This window comes from Myxocyprinus asiaticus, chromosome 35 (genome assembly GCF_019703515.2).
Source record: "Myxocyprinus asiaticus isolate MX2 ecotype Aquarium Trade chromosome 35, UBuf_Myxa_2, whole genome shotgun sequence".
NCBI lineage: Eukaryota > Metazoa > Chordata > Actinopteri > Cypriniformes > Catostomidae > Myxocyprinus > Myxocyprinus asiaticus.
In genome coordinates, this window is record NC_059378.1 from 41,862,250 (window position 1) to 41,882,856 (window position 20,607).

Below are 20,607 nucleotides of genomic sequence, written 5' to 3' on the forward strand. Positions count from 1 at the left end.
GAAGGCTTTCTTGGAAAACCCACAACATTTTCTTGTTCCCAGACTTTGCAAATTTTACAAGAGAGAAACATGATCGATTCAAGGAATGCAAGAAACTCTTACATCAACGGAAGATCGCTTTTGCACTGATGTTCCCGGTCAAATTGAGAATAGATTCTAAAGATGGCCGCAAAGTATTTACATGCCCACAACAAGCAATGTCCTTCATAAAGTCAATGACTGAGTAAGTTATTTTGTGGTACTCACGTTGCAGCCGAGTGGGCTTGACTCACTGAACATTCACTTGACTGTCTGAGGAAACTGGGTGCCTTTTTTGTTTCTTTTTATGTTGGTGAGTTTAGAGGTATTGCCACATACGGAGAAAAAGAAATCATATAGTTGGCCCTTTAATGTATCCCTTTTGCAAAATCGTGAAATTCCAACAAATGTTAAAGGAGACCAACTGGTCTTCAGTATCCTCTGTGGGTGTGGCTTGGGAGGCACTTAAGGCAGTTCTTAGGGGTCGGATCATACATTATGCCTCATTCATCAAAAAATCCAAAGCATGAGAACTCGTGGAGTTGGAAGGGAATATTAAAAGTGTGAGACAGAGCTGAAGTGCCAAATGTCGTCTGATGGCCTCAGGGAATTGACCCAACTGGAATACAGATATAATACTATTTTGTCACGGAAGGTGGAGTTTTGGCTATTCAGGGCAAGACGGTCATACTTTGAGTCAGGGGACAAAGCAGGGAAGCTTTTGGCTAGATATATAAAAGAGAGAGTCTTTTTTCTACCATTCCCTCAGTGAAATCTGCTGGTGGTGAAATATTTACCTCAGCCATTGATATTAATAATGCTTTTAAAGGGGGCCTGTGTAGTTTAGTGAGAAAAGATGCTGACTACCACCGCTGGAGTCGTAAGTTCAAATCCAGGGTGTGCTAAGTGACTCCAGCCAGGGTGTGCTAAGTGACTCCAGGGGCGCGTGGTGAGTTGTGCGTGGATGCCTTGGAGAATAGTGTGAAGCCTCCACACACGCTATGTCTCCGTGGTAACGTTCTCAACAAGCCACGTGATAAGATGTGTGGATTGACATTCTCAGACGTGGAGGCAACTGAGAATCGTCCTCCGCCACCCGGATTGAGGTGAGTCACTACGCCACCTCGAGGAACTAGAGCGCATTGTGAATTGGGCATTCCAAATTAGGGAGAAAAGGGGAGAAAATAAATAAATAAATAAATAATGCTACTGATACATCTACTGATGAAGACATGATAAACTTTGTGGAACCTCTAGAACTCCCTAAACTGATGAATGAGCAAAAAATTTCTCTTGATTCTGAGATAACCTTGGAGGAGCTTGGCGAGGTAATTAAGGCCTTGCCTATAGGCAAGGTTCCAGGGCCAGACGGCTTTGCCACTGAGTATTTTAGATCTTATGCTACAGAACTGGCTCCACTTTGGTTAGAAGTTTATACAGAATCATTAAAGAATGGAAAGCTTCCGCCAACCATGACACAAGCCCGGATCAGTCTGATTCTTAAAAAGGACAAAGATCAAAGCGAGTGAAAGAGTTACCGTCCAATTTCCCTGATCCAGCTAGACACTAAAATTTTGGCTAACTGATTAAGTAAAGTTCTGACATCTTTTATACATATTGATCAGGTGGGGTTTATTCGGGGCCACAACTCTTCTGATAACATTAGGCATCTCATCAATATCATGTGGTCAGTGGCGAATGATCAGACTCTGGTCGCTACCATCTCACTTGATGCTGAAAAGGCATTTGTTATGGTAGAATGGGATTATCTTTTCAAGATTTTGGAAAAATACGGGTTCGGGAATATTTTCTCTCCAATTTGGAATGCCCTATTCCCAAGTCCTCGTGGTGGCGTAGTGACTCGCCTCAATCCAGGTGGCGGAGTTTCCTCCGTGTCTGAGATCGTCAATCCGTGCATCTTATCATGTGGCTTGTTGAGCGCATTACCGCGGAGATATAGCGCGAGTGGAGGCTTCACGTTATTCTCCACGGCATCCACGCACAACTCATCACGCGCCCCACCGAGAGCGAGAACCACATTATAGTGACCACAAGGAGGTTAACCCATGTGACTCTACCCTGCCTAGCAACCAGGCCAATTTGGTTGATTAGGAAGCCTGACTGGAGTCACTCAGCATGCCTTGGATTTGAACTTGCGACTCCAGGTGTGGTAGTCAACGTCAGTACTTGATGAGCTACCCAGGCCCCCTATGGGAATACTTTTATTGGATTAAGTTACTTTATAGACACCCTGTAGCGGCGGTTCAAACAAATGGATTAATTTCAGATTATTTTACTCTGGATAGGGGCACCTGGCAGGGTTGCCCTCTTTCCCCATTATTGTTCTGTCTTGCCCTGGAACCATTAGCAGCCGCGATAAGAAAGGAGGATGATTTTTCAGGGGTGATGGCGGGAGGTGTGGCACATAAGCTTTTGCTTTACGCAGATGATATTTTATTATTCGTCTCCGACCCTACTAGATCTATGCCTTGCCTCCACAGAATTATTAATTCCTTTTCTAAGTTCTTGGGATACAGAGTTAATTGGTCTAAATCTGAAGCTTTGGCTCTGATAGCGTACTGCCCAGTAACAGCTTTTCAGCAGGGCGCCTTCCAGTTGCCCAAACAGGGCATTAAGTATTTGGGCATTTTATTCCCAGCAAATTTGTGTGATTTAGTTAGAGGTAATTTTGACCCTTTAATAAAAAGGTTTTCGAGCGATGTGGGCAGGTTTGCTTCATTACATTTATCTATGATTGGGAAGGTTAATGTTATTAAAATGAATTGTATTGCAAAATTTAACTACCTGTATATGTCCCCCTCTCTTGTTTCAAGCAATTTGATAGCATAGTGAAGTCCTTCATTTGGAATGAAAAACGTCCCAGATTACATTTGAATAAATTACATAGGCTGATTGACAAAGGTGGGCTAGGCCTACCCAAGATTTTGTTTTGTTTGACAGCGTGTTACATCTGCCGGGCTTCCAGCTGTTCAGAGCGGATCGCATCGCGGAGTTAATGGGGAGAACAAGAGGTGGTAGAACATGCTTTTACATCTATGAAAGTTGGTGTACAGATGTAACAACATTAAAGAGGATGTGCTATCCTAATTTGGAAGCGCTCTTTATTAACTGTAAGCCTTTCTTCTCGTCGCGGGAGTTTTCCTCGTTTATTCTGATGAGTGTGTATATCACGCCAAATGCATGTTTGAATGCAGTGCTGCAACAGCTGGCTGATCAAATCACAGACACGGAGCAACAATACCCGGACTCAGTTATTATTATTCTTGGGGATTTTAACAAAGCAAATCTCACACGTGAACTGCCCAAATACAAACAGCACATTACATGCCCCACCAGAGACAGGAACATACTGGATCATTGCTACACAACAATAAAGGATGCATATCGCTCTGTTCCTAGAGCAGCTTTGGGACTCTCTGATCAGTGTCTGGTTCATCTTCTTCCAACCTACAGGCAGAAATTAAAATCAACCAAGCCAGTAGTAAGGACTGTAAAGAGATGGACCAATGAAGCAGAGCGGGAACTACAAGCCTGCTACAATTGCATGGATTGGAGTGTTTTTCAGGCTGCAGCCACAGACCTGGATGAGCACACAAATACTGTTACATAATATATCAGTTTCTGTGAGGATATGTGCATTCCTACTAGGACTTATTTAAAGTTTAACAACGACAAACCATGGTTTACAGCAGAGCTCAGGCAGCTTTGTCAGGCCAAAGAGGATGCTTATAGGGGTGGGGATAAAGTCTTGTACAGTCAGGCCAGGAACACACTGAATAAGGAAATCAGAGTGGCTTAAAGAAGATACTCTGAGAAGCTGAAAAACATGTTTTCAGCTAACGGCCCTGCATCAGTGTGAAGTGGCATGAAACAACTCACAAATTACAGGACTCCTACCCCCAACCCTGTGGTGGACCAACAACTGGCTGACGACCTGAATGTGTTCTACTGCAGATTTGAAAGGCCCAATCTCACACCCCACACCCACTCTGACCTTCACTTCACACAAACACCAACACCTCCTGCAAACTCCACCCCCTTCCCCCTCCTGATACTCAACCTGCACTTAAGGTCTGTGAAGATGATGTGAGCCGCGACTTTCAGAAACAAAAGACGAGGAAAGCTTCAGGCCCAGATGGCGTCTCACCAGCGTGTCTTCGATCCTGTGCTAACCAGCTGGCCCCCATCTTCACACAGATCTTCAATAGATCACTGGAGCAGTGTGAAGTCCCATGCTGCTTCAAACGCTCAGTCATTATTCCTGTCCCAAATAAACCAAAAATCACAGGACTTAATGACTACAGACCTGTTGCCCTGACGTCTGTGGTCATGAAATCATTTGAGAGACTGGTGTTGGCCCACCTGAAGAACATCACTGGACCCTTTCTTGATCCCCTTCAATTTGCTTATCAAGCAAACAGGTCTGTGGATGATGCAGTCAATATGGGATTGCATCATATCCTGGAACATCTGGACAGACCAGGGACATATGTAAGAATCCTTTTTGTGGACTTCAGTTCTGCTTTCAACACCATCATCCCAGCTATACTCCAGAATAAATTACACTAACTCTCTGTTCCCATGTCTATCTGTCAGTGGATTACCAGCTTTCAGACGGACAGGCAGCAGCTCGTGAGACAGGGGAAACTCACTTCCAGCACCTGTACAATCAGCACTGGTGCCCCCCAGGGATGTGTGCTCTCCCCACTACTCTTCTCCCTCTACACCAATGACTGCATCACCAAGGACCCCTCTGTCAAGCTCCTGAAGTTTGCAGATGACACCACTGTCATTGACCTCATCCGAGATGACGATGAGTCTGCATTACAGGAGGGAGGTTGAACAGCTGGCTGTCTGGTGCAGTTAAAACAACCTTGAGCAGAACACGCTCAAAACAGTGGAGATGATTGTGGACTTTAGGAGGAACACCCCAACACTGACCCCCCTCACCATTCTAAACAGCACTGTGGCAGCAGTGGAGTCATTCAGGTTCCTGGGCACTACCATCTCACAGGACCTGAAGTGGGAGACCCACATTGACTCCATTGTGAAAAAGGCCCAGCAGAGGTTGTACTTCCTTCACCAGCTGAGGAAGTTCAACCTGCCACAGGTGGTGCTGATACAGTTCTACTCAGCGGTCATTGAGTCTGTCCTCTGCACTTCAGTAACTGTCTGGTTTGGTTCAGCTATGAAATCAGACATCAGAAGACTACAAAGGAGAGTTTGGACTGCTGAGAGGATTATTGGTTGCCCCCTGCCCTCCCTTCAAGAACTATACACTTCCAGAGTGAGGAAAAAGGCTGGAAAAATCACTCTGGACCCCACTCACCCTGCCCATTACCTTTTTGAACTGTTGCCTTCTGGCCGAAGTTTCAGAGCTCTGAGCACCAGAACCGTCAGGCACAGGAACAGTTTTTCCCCTCAGGCTATCCATCTCATGAACAGTTAAATTGCCCCATTGAGCAATATCTATGTGAAATACACAGTTTAGTCTTTTTTATATTTATCCAACACATCCAACCTCTTCTGCCATTTCATTCCTCTGAAAAAAAAAATAAAAAAATAAAAATATGCACTGTACATAACAGATTTGTATTTGCACTGTATATAACAGATAACAGATTTGTATTAGATTGCACTACATATGTGTATGTGTGTTTGTATGTATGTGTGTGTCTGTGTGTGTATGTACGTATTTATATAACTATTTTTTTATTTTTTATTATTATCTATGTCTTACTGCTGTTTTTGTATTGTTTTTGTATTGTTGTACACTGGAAGCTCCTGTCACCAAGACAAATTCCTTGTATGTGTAAGCATAATTGGCAATAAAGTTAATTCTGATTCTGATATAATTTTTGCGCTGTATTCCATGTCTTCTGAAGCCTTATGATAGCTTTGCACGAGGAACATTGTTTGGTGTCAATGGCATCAAATGCCGTCAACATGCCACTTTTGCTGTCAATAACAACACACAAAGCATTTGAGTGTGCACACAAGTCATATGGACTGCTTTATGATACTTTTGTCATTTTGGATCTTGCTCACTTCTTTTGTGTGGAAAAGAGTGGACAGAATTGTCTTCAAAAATTCACTTTTTTGTGTTCTACATGAGAAAAATTCAAACAGGTTTGGAGTGACATGAAGTTAGGCCTTTTCCAGTTAGTGTGCTTGTGTTGAAGTGAGGGAGGAATTCTGTCTGTGGAATAGTGTTCATGCCAGTGTGCTATATATACAGCATAAAGAGGAGAGAGACAGACACTGTCAGGATGGACACTTTTACTGTCTGTCTGCCAATGACATCACAGGTGTCTCACCATTCCTATTTCTTGACAGAAACTTCGAGTGAACCAAACTGACCCTTCTGCCTCTTTAAATAAGTTAATTAAAGTCCCACGGCGTGTTTGTGAATGTGTGCCTGCTGGAGCGTAACGACACTCATTCGCTTTCTCCCACAAATCCCTTCAGATTTATTAAAATTACTCAAATACACGAATCAGTTGTGTCGAAAAAAGAATTCAGGCGAAGCGTGGATGACAATTTCTGTCAGTGTGATTAGACAGAGACGGGCGGCATGTCGAGAGGGACTCCAAATCCACCGACTGACGCGTTTTCTTAAGGGGCTCATTTAGAAAACCACAGAGACAGAGAGAGACACACACCAGTACATGCATTGTCTGTACAAGTTATTTTAATGTCCATTTATCTTGCTGAAAGTTCATTATCTATTGTGTCATCATATTTTTATTTTTTAAAGGGATAGTTCACCCAAAAATGAAAATTCTGTCAACATTTACTCACTGTCATGTTGTTCAAAACCTGTATGACTTTCTTAGTATCCATCCAAGTTATTTTCCATTTAAATTTAATTTATGCACAAAATCTGAATTAAATATACAGTATATATATATATATATATTTATGAATAAGCAGCAGTTTCTATGGAGCCCCTTAGAGGACAAGTTTTGCATACCCCCGCAAAAGGTTTACCATCGTTTTACTAAAATAACCATATTTTAACCATGATATTCGTTGTGAAATCATAGTGATACAGGAAAACAAAAACTATGGTTATAAAAATCATAATTTTATGGGTATCAAGTTTTTACTATGCAAATACAATAGTTTAACTATGGTTTTACTATAGTAACATTGTGGTAACACTTTAAAATAAGGGTACATTAGTTAACATGAACTAACAAAGAATAATACTTTTACAGCATTTATTAATCTTGATTCATGTTAATTTCAACATTTGATTTTTAAAATCAAAAGTTGTATATGTTAATATTAGTTATTATACTATGATAAACTCACATTAACAATGAACATTTTTATGTTTTATTAACAATGATTAATAAATACTGTAAAAAATATTTAGTTTATTGTTAGTTAATAAAACCTAATGCATTTACTAATGTTAATGTATATTTGTAGTAAAATAGAAATAACCCAAAAAATTATTCTTTTAATTACCATAGTTTACCTGTATTAGTACTATGGTTTTACTATAAAATATGGTTATTTTAGTAAAACCACGGTAAATTTATTGGGAAGGCAAAAAAAAAAAAAAAAGAAAAAAAAAATTCCCACCCTGTCCTCTTAGGGACTCTGTAGATTTCATCCCATGTGTTTAAGAGAACAGAATCATCACTTCTGGGGGAATTTGTCACAAAATAGAAATGATAATGGAAGTTGAAGCCACTGGAGATCGTTGGGACTCAGTCACCATTCACTTTCATTGTATGAAAAAAAAAGATGCAAAACATTCTGTCTAACTTATCATTTTGTGCTCCATGGAAGAGAAATAAAGTCATGCGGATTTGAAATGACATGAGGGTGAGTAATAGATGACACAATTTTCCTCTTTGGATGAACTATCCCTTTAAATCTACTGACACCATATTTCTATTTTTATGTATTATTTTATTCATCTTTATATCACTATTCTTTGCATGTGTATGGATGTCTTGACAATATTATATGCAAAACAAACATGCCAATAAAGGAGGTTATTTTGAAAAAAAATAAAAAATAAAATAAATAATAATATTGAGAGTGTGAGATTTGAGTGTGTGTGTCCAAATAATTTGTGCTGAATTTTCTAAATTTCTATTCTTTATTCTATTTATTATTATCATCTATTATATATTTGTATTTCTATAGAACAGGGGCAATTCTAGGATTTTAATCGTTGGGGGTCAGCCCCTAATGTAACCATAAGATGTGCACATTTAATGTATTACACTCTAAACTGTGTTTACATCATTCAAGATAGCAAGCTAATATTCATTCAGAATTATTAACAAAATTGTAGAACTAAATCAATAATTTTACAACTTAAAAATCTTGAAAAATAATTAATTAAAAAGTTTTAATTACATCTTGATATCATTGTAATTACTCATGTTTACTCTTAACTCATCCAGCCCTTTTCTGGCCTTGTTAAACAAGATTACTAAACTCAATAAAATGACATGCTCCTCTCCTTCAGTCAGTCAACAGACTCTAATCCTCACTTGTTCACGAATCAAATGGGGGAATGGAGTGTATTCGTTCAGTGGTTCAAACCAATGATGTGCTCCTTCATAGCCTGCACTCCAATGCTATTTGCTCACACTATAGTCAGTCTTTGTAAATGGGAAAACCCACCAAAGCAGTCTCGTGCTTAAAACTGGTGCAGTGCTGCTGCTGTTTAAAAGATTTGCTTGCTAAAATGGGCCACTTTAGCTGATATCACCCTATTAAAAATAGGCATAAATATTTATTTGAGTGTAGTCTACGTTGTAATCATTGATGTATTTGTGTTTGCACTGTTTTACCTTCAGTATATACAGCTAAGTGTTGGCAATACAAAAGTTCAAATACTGTATTTGTCATGCTAATAAATCTTCTTTAAACTAAACATTAGACTGAGAGAGGGGGAGAGAGAGAGAGAGAGAGAGAGGGAAGAGAGAGAGAGAGAGGGGAGAGAGAGAGAGAGAGAGAGAGAGGGAAGAGAGAGAGAGAGAGGGGGAGAGAGAGAGAGAGAGGGAAGAGAGAGAGAGAGAGGGGAGAGAGAGAGAGAGAGAGGGAAGAGAGAGAGAGGGGGGAGAGAGAGAGAGAGGGAAGAGAGAGAGAGAGAGAGGGAAGAGAGAGAGAGAGAGAGAGAGGGAAGAGAGAGAGAGAGAGAGAGGAGAGAGAGAGTGAGAGAGAGGGAAGAGAGAGAGAGAGAGGGGGAGAGAGAGAGAGGGAAGAGAGAGAGAGAGAGAGGGAAGAGAGAGAGAGAGAGAGGGAAGAGAGAGAGAGAGAGAGAGAGGGGGAGAGAGAGAGAGAGAGAGAGAGGGAAGAGAGAGAGAGAGAGAGAGAGAGAGAGAGAGGGGAGAGAGAGAGAGGGAAGAGAGAGAGAGGGAAGAGAGAGAGAGAGAGAGAGAGAGAGGGAAGAGAGAGAGAGAGAGTGAGAGAGAGCGGGAGGCCCACACAAGGTGTTTCACGTGTGTCTGTATTCAGCTCGTATCTCTCGGTGAGTTCTGAAATTACTGCGAACTGGCTGCCGGATTAACCGCTCCAACACAAAAGAACCATCAGGGCCAGCGGTGCCGTGAATCTACTGACATTCGCATACCACTCGTGTGCGTGTGTGTTTTTCTTACAGGTGATATGAGGGTCTCATTTAAAGATGTGAAAGTCTTCTGATGTCTGTAATCAAACGGTTAAACAGTGCATGGCGAATACAAATGAACCTGTGCAGAGAGGAACCACAAGTGTTTATTAAAATCAGCACATATTCACATGGTTTTAGATCAACAACACCTCTAATTCATCCACAGATGAGTGCCTAATGAGTTTTTAATTAATACTGATTCATTCATCTTGACTGGCATGTCAAAAATCTGCATGAATTCATCATAACAAAGCAGACATCAGAGTCCACTTATGACACTTGATCTAATAATACAGTTGTAACCTCATATGGTTTTTGTAGTAGCCTATTACCATATTACCATTGTATATACTATGTTATGGTTCTGCTGCCAATGTTTGTGTTACCATAGTTAAAGGTGCTGAAAGTGATTTTTTCATGGAAACGTATGCAAAATGTTTTACTCCCCTCTGAAAGATGTTAATAAAATAAGTGTCGTGAGATATCTCACCTGTCTCTGTGACAGCTCTACACTCTGTAAACAGCAAACAAAAATGTGAAAAAAGTGGACAATGAAGCTTTCTGCCTGTCAATCATTTTGCACGTTCTCATAGTATTGTAGTTGTAGTGAATTATTGAGGCTTAATGCCATATTTATGACATGATGTTCATAACGTTGTCAGTTGAGGGCGCTATTGTGCTGCTGTTGTTTTTAACAACCGTTTCTACTCGATGTTGGTGTCAATAAAGCTCATCTGGGATCTTTGGAGGGCGGATTTTGGAAAGAGGGGGCGTGGCTAACCCAACAGCTCAACTGGACAGTTTGTGGAAATTCTAGAACGGCTAAAATTGCTTACAGCACCTTTAAACCTTGGGTGCATGGGCCCCTAAATTTACTTCAAGCCACCTAGAAACTTTTGATCTTTGGTTACGTCACTAAAACAATGCATGGTTCATTTTGTGGTCTCTATAGTTTTACTACAAACACCTGAGTTAACCTATGGTTGCTGTAGTAACACCATGTTTAAACCCTGTAATCTCTGACAGGTTTCAGCATTTCCTCTCTGTTCATCTTTGACTGATCTCACATGACAGGAAGGTTCTTTCGCACTAAAGCGCAGCACCCTGCAGCAGCGAGCTTCTCTGACTGATGATTGACAGCTGTCACTGCTCATCTCACTCAGACAGTGATGTTTACCCGCTGTGAAGATGTAGGCAGCGACCATAACATGATCTACATTCTGGTCAGACGATACACAGAAGGAAATCCCAGTGGCGTTTGGATCTACTGATTCTGAAGGCGATTGAAAGACCCTGTGGAAGTTACACACAAAAACACTTTCCACTGACTTCTACTGTTTTTATACTGAGCTAGTTATGCTAGTAATTTTATACCCCCAAAAGTAACCCTCGCACAATCATTTCTGCATTATTTAGTATGTTTATGAAGGCATTTTCCTCATGGGGGCTGGGTGAAGGTGTAGAAAACATAATGAGCTCATATATAAATATAATAGAAGTCAGCTGAACATCCCCACCATCTGTGATAGCATCCTGAGAATGAAGTGAGAACGTAAGAGAGAGGGGGGAGAGAGAAAGAGAGAGAGAGAGAGCGAGTGAAGCAGAAAATCAACATGTGTGATTATCTACATCAGAGTCAGCAGTAATGCAGTTATCAGTAAACACCTTTAGAAGAGAGTGTACTTCACACACACACACACACACTCACAATCTCTCTCTCTCTCTCTCACACACATACACACACACACACACACACACACACACACACACTCACACACACACACACACACTCTCACTCACACACACACTCTCTCACTCTCTCTAACGCACACACACACACACACACACACACACACACACACACTCACACTCTTACTCTCTCTCTCTCTCACACACACACACACACACACACACACACACACACACACACTCACACTCTCACTCTCACACACACACACTCACACTCTCATTCACACACACATACACACACACACTCACACTCTCACTCACACACACACACACACACACACACACACACACTCCCACTCTTACTCTCTCTCTCTCTCTCTCTCTCACACACACACACACACACTCTCACTCACACACACACACACACACACACACACACACACTCTCTCTCTCACACACACACACACTCACACACACACACACACTCACACACACACTCTCACTCACACACACACACACGTTTGTTCAGCTACCTAAGTGGGGACATAGCAAAGACTTCTATTGTTTTTATATAAAGCTAACTATAATTACTATAAACTAACCCTAAACCTAATATTTATTTATTTATTTATTTGCATTATTAGAATTTTAAAAATCATTATTTAATTTATGTATAGACTGATTTTCTAAATGAGGACGGGAAGGGAGGTTTTGTCCATTTTAGCACACTTATGGGTAAAAATGTGTCCCTAAACTATAGCTAAGTACACACACACACACACACACACACACACACACACACACACATACACACACACAGCTATGATAATTTAGGGTTGTTAAATGTGATTGTCATAAAAATAATGTCACAACTATCTTAATGGTCCTAAAAACAGGCTTCCTTTTCTTTATACAAAATATGATTTCTTCTTTCTTTTTATTTAGGGGTGAAATATGACCTGGATGTGTTCTTGACAGATTTCATGAGATTCACCCATCGATGTTTGACCAGATTTATCAGAGATTCCTAGAAAGGCTTAAGACAAACATCTTTTATTGTTTCATTTCATAACAATACAAAAGGCACTGTTTTTGTTCATGAAATATTGTTTCCGTATCATCCACAGCTAAACAAAACATAACGAAGTGTAACTTAGACAAATCACTGCAGTAAACTGAGCATAGAAATCTGCTCATGACAGACGTGAAGATAGAGGATATTAATCGGTGTGTCCAGATGACAAATGGCAGTTTGAATTATTCGGATTCGAGTGATTGAAGGTGTGAATGAAGAATGTGCAGATGTAAGAGGTGATGTGCTGAATCAGCTGTCTTGAATCTCACGTCTTGCAGGAGATGAGAATCTGCTGACTGACAGAAGTTCCTGCAGCTTTAGTCTGGACACATCTGAGTTTAACTGAACCTGATTCATGGTCTCAGACTGGATGTGTGAAGATCATATCATGATGGTGACCATGAAAATGTGCTAAAAAGTTTCCTTAACCCTCCTATGGTATTTAGTCATTTTTGGCTGAAATAAATTTTCCTCATTTAATAAAAATGGTTTCCTTTATCTGAGCAGTACAAGACTTGGTGACTTTCCCCCATTTGCCATCTGAACATACAAATAAGAACTGGGCTTGATTCGTCTAAGTCTAAGTAGTCATAAAAAAATAAAAAAATAAAAAGCGACATCTTTGGTATTTGTGGTCAAAATTGACCGACCATTGAAAATGAATGGGAAAGACCAAAAAACAGAGCAATTTTTTAATCTGTCAAATACAATCAATAAATCAGCCACAATGCAGAAAAAACAGACAGAAATTACAGGGTGAGACTCTAAAACATCCTCAGGGCAAAACATACACACCCACTCATACACACACACACACACACACACACACACACACACACACACACACACACACACAAATGAACTGGTGAGACTATAACACAGAGCTTTTTTTTTTTTTTTTTTACATTTGTCAAAAAAATAATAATAAATAAATAAATCATTCACAATGCTAAACATACACACTCAGAAATGAAGGGGCGAGACGAGAACACACTCACAATACATACACATACACACACACACACACAGACACACACACACACACAGAACCAGGGCATCAATAAATGGAGCTCTACAGCCATTTGGTGGTCATTGTTAGAATTACAAGTCATCTGTTGTTTTTCAGCTTATGACAGCAATCTGACACACATGCTTGCAAAATAAATTTGACTATAGAAAGTTTGAAATTGTAAAATGTTTACTCTGATTCTTCTGTTTAATACTCTAATTGAATTTCAGAGTTTTGCAGTTCATTTCTGTTTCTTGATGTTCATTTCCTTGACATTATTATGCATTTACTTTGAATTATAAAATTTTTATGTTTGAAATTATTGGTAGAAAAATGCTTATTCTGTGTCTTCTCTTTGTAACACCATGGTCAGGTTTGATTGCAGCATAATGACATTAACAGCAAAAACTGACACTTCAAATCAATTTTAAAGTGATAAACTTTGACAAATAATAGTTTTATAATGTCTAAATATACAGCTCTGGAAAAAATGAAGAGACCACTGCAAAATGATCAGTTTCTCTGGATTTACTGTTTATAGGTATGTGTTTGAGTAAAATGAACATGTTTGTTTTATTCTATAAAGTACTGACAACATTTCTCCCAAATTCCACATAAAAATATTGTCATTTAGAGCATTTATTTGCAGAAAATGACAACTGGTCAAAATAACACAAAAGATGCAGTGTTTTCAGACCTCCAATAATGCAAAGAAAACTAGTTCATATTCATTTATAAACACAATGTTTAACTTAAGAAGAGTTCAGAAATCAATATTTAGTGGAATAACCCTGATTTTCAATCACAGCTTTCATGCATCTTGGCATGCTCTCTACCAGTCTTTCACATTGCTGTTGGGTGACTTTATGCCACTCCTGCCGCAAAAATTCAAGCAGCTCGGCTTTGTTTGATGGCTTGTGAACATCCATCTTCCTCTTGATCACATTCCAGAGGTTTTCAATGGGGTTCAGGTCTGGAGATTGGGCTGGCCATGACAGGGCCTTATTTGTATATGCAAATTAATGGTAAAATTCAGAAATGTACATGTAAATAAGATCAAAATTGTATTGTTTTCAGGGAAGAAGGAATGGTATCATTATCATCATAAAAAAAGTGTTACACATCTAAACCTTCCGGTCAAAAATGACCACAAATACCAAAGGGAGGTGCCATTTTTCAAAACCATAGGAGGGTTAAAATAAAGTTACACTGCAAAAAAATAAAAAATAAAAATAAATAAAATAATATATATATATATATATATATATATATATATATATATATATATATATATATATATATATATATATATATATATATATATATATTAGTGGTCCTAAATATCCTTCAGTGTTATATGCAAAAATTATTTCATATTTCTTTTATTGATTTGGGGTTAAATATGACCAGGGCAATTTCTTTACAGGCACACCTTGGAGTACTATGCAGATACCATGGTACAGTATATGAACACGTTATTCAAAGAGTACTGTTTTATATATCAATTTCTATGGAATTACCATCTGATCCCATCACTGAAGCATGGTACCACCACAGTAACTTTTAGCGAGTGCTGCCTCATGTCTCAGTGGATTATCTGTCAGCAGAGATTTTGTTTAATAAGTATGTTCATAAATGAACAATGTTCACCCTACACTCGAGAACACTGTGTTCTCTTTGAATAGACAAATCAGCAATGTAAAGTGCAAGGTTGACAATGCACAGAACTGTCACAGCGAGCTTCACGTCCCATGAGCACTGGCCCCGAGGGCAGCCCTGCGAGCAGAAAGGTGTTCCGTACTTCTTGTCGAAGCAGAAGACGGGCCAAACCACAGCCGCACTGAGGTATAGCAGCACTGCAGTGAATGTGTAAACCACCACAAACTGGTTGAATGGCACCCACAGAACAGCAGTACAGCCAGAGACAGTCAACACCACTACAAGCACCGTAATGACAAAGCAGACCGCGAACACCACCATGCAGAAGATGGTCATGATGTGGCTTGAAAAATCACTTATGTTGGTGTGTATTCCAAAAATGACCCATCCCACGAAGCTCTGCACAATCTTCAAGATCCCGGAGGGCGTCGCCATGTAGCCCATGACGCAGCCCAGTTTGGCACGTGACATAAAGACTTCCACTCCATATGCAACGTTCGCCGCCCAAGAGCAGACTGTCACAGTGATCCAAAAGTTTCTTTCTCACAGTTATTATAAGGGCATTCCAGGCGTATGAAGTACACTGGATGGACTACAGAGGCTGTGAGGGTCAGGAGGGCAGCTAGAGCTGCAAAGGCCACAGTCAGGTTCTCCCAGGACACAGGAAGACACGTGTGAAAACGTGTTGTATCCAACACTAAATTGGACGCTGTAATGGCAAAGCAGGAGCTCCAGAGGGTCATACAGAAAGTCCCGTAGGTGGCGCTGTAGCTGGCGTTGTGGATCGTCAATGAGATGATGGAACAGCACAGGGTCAGCTGACTCAAACAGGCGGCACCTATTGGAGACAGCACCGTCGCCATGTTTAAATACTGGCCACTAGATCTGTTCATGCCATGACGCTTCCAAACTGAGTTCATGTTCGAAAAGTCTTGGAATTCCTTAATCGTCAAGTCTTTATTTTGACAAAATATATCTAAAGCAACAGGTCTACCAACACTTGACAACAGGAGGTTAATATTTAGCTTTGTTTTTAATTTACTCAATTGTTTGTAGTACCTGTTTTCTTGACTCCAATCAGATGACTGAGAAAACATTGATTCAAAAAGTCTTGAAGAACTTGAGTCCTTTCTTAATCATCAAGTGTGATTCTGTTGGTTTAATTAGACAAAATATATCTAGATCAATAAGTCTACTAACACTTGACAAAAACAGTTTCCAATTTAGCTTTGAAACATTGATTACTTGTTGATTTCCTTAATTGCTTGTGGTTTGTGGACTCCAGTTGGAAGCATTCTCAAAGTCTCATGAACTTGAGTCCTTCCTTAATCATCAAGTGTGATTCCTTTGGTTTGTTTTGACAGAAAATATCTAGATCACCAACATTTGACTTGACCACAGTAAGCTGAGTTATTTTTTAATAATTAATTCCTTGTTAATTTCCTTAATTGCTTGTTGTACTTGTTTGCTGACTCCAATCGGTTGGCCTTGAAAACAATGTCTCGATGAATTTTAATACTTTCTTAACCATCAAGTCTGATTCTGTTGGTTTATTATGACAGAATCTGTCTAGATCAACAGATCTACCAACACTTGACCGCAGGAAGTTAGAGTTAGTTTCCTTGGAGTCACGTGATGCTATGCGAGAAAGTGAGCTCCGCTTAAACTTTGCTACAATTATACTTTTAAGGAATATTAACTGGTGAGAACTGTAATAGTTTTGTTTGCTAAACTGTGCTGGGAGGGCAGGATGTCAAAAAATCGATATTGTCATCCTGTGGGGACATTAAAAAGCACTTACGCTCTCATGCGTCGGACTCCTCGCAGGATCAAGATGGCAGAGGTCCAGTTGATAGTGACAGCAGCGAGCTTTGTGACGTAGGTCAGGATATCTCGAACATTTATGCAGTGCTGATGAAAATCTCGACTGACATGAAGGGCCTCGCAGAGATACATCATGCGATCACATCTATGGAGGCGAAACTTCCACCCTGATCACAAGAATGGACGATGTTGAAAAACGGGTCGAGTTTCTTGAGTCGGCCGAAAAAGAGCTACAGGCTAACCCGCCTGCTTGCAAGGCTGATTTGTGTGGGAAAAACTAGAGGATATGGAAAATCGAGGAATAAAGGCAAGTTGTGCTGGGAGGACCACAACATCATGGTTTTTCAGGACTTTGCTAGATCGACTCAAGTGAAGCAGGACGGATTCAAAGAGTGTAAAAAAAATCCTGCACCAACAGAAGGTAAGCTTCGCACTGCTTTTTCCAGCAAAGCTGAGAATTGACGCCAAGGAAGGACGTAAGACATTTACATGCCCACGACAAGCTATGGCCTTCATTAAATCAATATTATGAGTGAGTAATTTTGCCTGCACTCGATCAACAATACAGACTACACATCGGCATTTTACTGCTGCAGTCTGAGAGGGTTTGTTGTTCTGTCTGCCCATTGGCTCCTGCCAGACTTTCTTTTTTCCTTTCCATTTTTTTCTCCCTTTGTTTACTTGCTATAGAGCTCATTCGTTCACTTTGTGGGTTCGATGTTATTGTTTACTGGGGCCTATTTAATTTTTTTATTTATTATTTTATTTAACATATTTATGTTCAGTTTAATGGCATGGTTTATGTTAAGAAAAAAGGGAAAAATAATAATATATATACATACACATGTAAAAATCTCTGGACTTGAGCAATCTGGTAGCAATAGTATAGCGGGAAGTCTCGTAAGTGTGCATGGACCGTCGGATTTCCGAGCGATGGACACCAGTTGGGACTGTTATGCGTGAGGTTGAAGCACTTTTCTTTCTGTTCTGTGGATTATTAGGATGTTATGGTTACATCAATGTTGGATAGTGGCCTATATAATTTAGCCTTGTGTACACAATTTGTATTTGCATGTCAACATGTCACACTTTAATATAGGTAAAATGTTTCTCTCCATGTGTAATGTTAATGGGCTGGGGCACCCTATAAAAAGAACACACTGTAAAAGTTTTCACTATTATATTTATGTGTCCTCCATTTATTTTCATTTTGTGTTATTTTTTTTCTTTTGAAAAAACAAAATGTTTTCTAGCAAATATACAGTGGGATTCACTAGTGAAAATGTATATATTTTAAACTCTTTTATAATTTAATGCAAATGTTTTCATTACAGATTATACTATCAGAATAATTTGAGTAAAAAGTTGTTTTTTGAAAGTGTTTGTTTCCCCCATTAAGAACGATGTGCATTTACTATTAAATTGTAACATAATTAGATATAAGTTTAGCATGTTCTATAAGATGACCCCCTATCTAGGACAAGAAAAGGTAACTTGTCCCAGCTGTCATCTAATGTAAAACATAAAACCAAATATTACAGTTGCAATCGAAATTATTCAACCCCCCCAAGACAGTAAGGATTTACAAAGGTAAGCTTTTCTGATGACCCAGCATTTTTCAACTTTACATCTATATCAGCTGAGTGACACATTCAAAGTCATAGTGTGAATATATAACCTAATATTTCTAAATAGCAGGATTTTTAAAAATACAGCCATGTCATAATTATTCAACCCCTATTGCATGTAGCTGTTTCTTAAATATGTAAGGCTACACAAGTAATTGTTTTAAAACAAAATTAAGTCATCAATCTGCAATGGCACTTATTTAAGTTTTCAAATGTAAGTTTAACGTTGTAAGCAAAAATGCTTACATTTTACAATTTCTATGCAAAAAAATGCAATTAAAAATAAGCTGTCTCAAAAGCGAATAGAGGAGATTATTTCATTACACATGAAAGGTCATGGCTAAAAGTACATTTCCAAGGCACTTCAATTTCCAATAGACAAAGTTGGCAGCACCATTCATACATTTTTTAAATATGGTACAACAGCAACCTTCTTGGGGTGTGGAAGAAAGCAAAACTTCACCAAGGGAAATGTTGACTTGAATATTCAAGAAGTAATAGGAAAGAAGTAGGAAAGACCTGTGGAGTCCTGAAAGAAGGTTTTATAGATGTATGACACTGAAAATGAGTTTTAGACCCATGGGTCAGCAGTACGTCTGGAGTAAGATGACAAGGTGATGACAAGAACGACACCATCCCCGCAGTCAAGCATGGAGGTGGGTCAGTCCTGTTATGGGGTGTTTTGCGGCTGCAGGAAACGGCTATCCTGACTATGTGACTGACACCATGGATTATTTCAGGTATCAGGCCATTTTGGCATGAAAAATGTGATGCCTTCAGTGTGTAAATTGAAGCTCGCTGATCACTGGACTTTCCAGCAAGACAATAACACCAAGGATACATCCAAGTTGTCCAAAATCTGGTTCAGGGATAGGTCGTGGAATATCCTTAAATGGCCCTTTCAGTCCATCATTAAAATCCCACTGCAAACCTTTGTTGGGATTTCAAGGAAGCAGTGGCAGCACAGAAACCAAAGAATGTCAATGAGCTGGAAGCTTTTGCTCATGAGAAATGTGTAAAGATTCTAATAGAGAGGTGTCCGAAGTCTGAGAACACTTACCTGAAACATTTATTTGCTGTTATTAAGGATAAAGGATGCTCCACAAATTATTGACTTTGGGGGTTGAATATTTTTGACATGACATTTGTGGAGAGAATTTCTTATTTTAAAATTTGGGTAAACTGAACTCTTTGTTCTCAAAACCACTGAAATGTGTATTAAAAACTTACTTAGACTGTTTACTGAGGTTTTAGTTGATGTGTTTTAATTCACATCACCAGAATGTATTGCTGGTCGGGGGGGTTGAATCATTTTGATTGCAACTGTACATGTAATTATGTATTTTCACAATTCAGTTGAATAATGACACAAATAATGACAGACAAACAAATCATTATCCCAGTAAAACAGAATAACAATGTATTCATCTGTAAGAACAAACTTCTTCAAAGAATTACATACCATACCAGCCTATTAATAAATCCATATTTATTATTATAACTTTTTTTGGTGTGGGGGATGACATCACCCTATTTTATGGTTACCCCACCTCCGAAATCCCAATTTAACCCCTGGTTATCATGTGGTCAGTAGCGAATGATCAGACCCCAATTGCTCACTTGACACCGAGAAGGTGTTTGATATGGTGGAATGGGACTATCATTTTAAGATTTTGGAAATGTATGTAAAAATGTAATCTTTTTCGGGAACCCGGCAAGGCTGTTCTCTCTCCCCTTTATTATTCTGTCTTGTCCTGGAACCATTAGCAGCTGCATTAAGAAAAGAGGATGATTTTCCTGGCATTATAGTAGGAGGTTTGGTGCATAAACATTTACTCTACGCTGATGACATATTATTATTTGTCTCTGACCCTAAAAGATCTATGCCTAGCCTCCATAGAATTATTAATTCTTTCTCCAAATTTTCAGAATATAGGGTGAACTGGTCTAAATCAGAAGCTCTGCTCTGACAGAATATTTCCCTGTCACGGCTTTCTAACCTGGCACCTTTCAATGGCCCAAGCAAGGCATTTGGTATTTA

General features: G+C 39.4%; 1 pseudogene; it reads right to left on the reverse strand.

Moving 5' to 3' along the window:
• Positions 1–15,084: 15,084 nt before the first annotated feature.
• LOC127426411 (myeloid-associated differentiation marker-like protein 2) lies at positions 15,085–16,007 on the reverse strand (annotated as a pseudogene).
• Between the last annotated feature and the right edge of the window lie 4,600 nt (positions 16,008–20,607).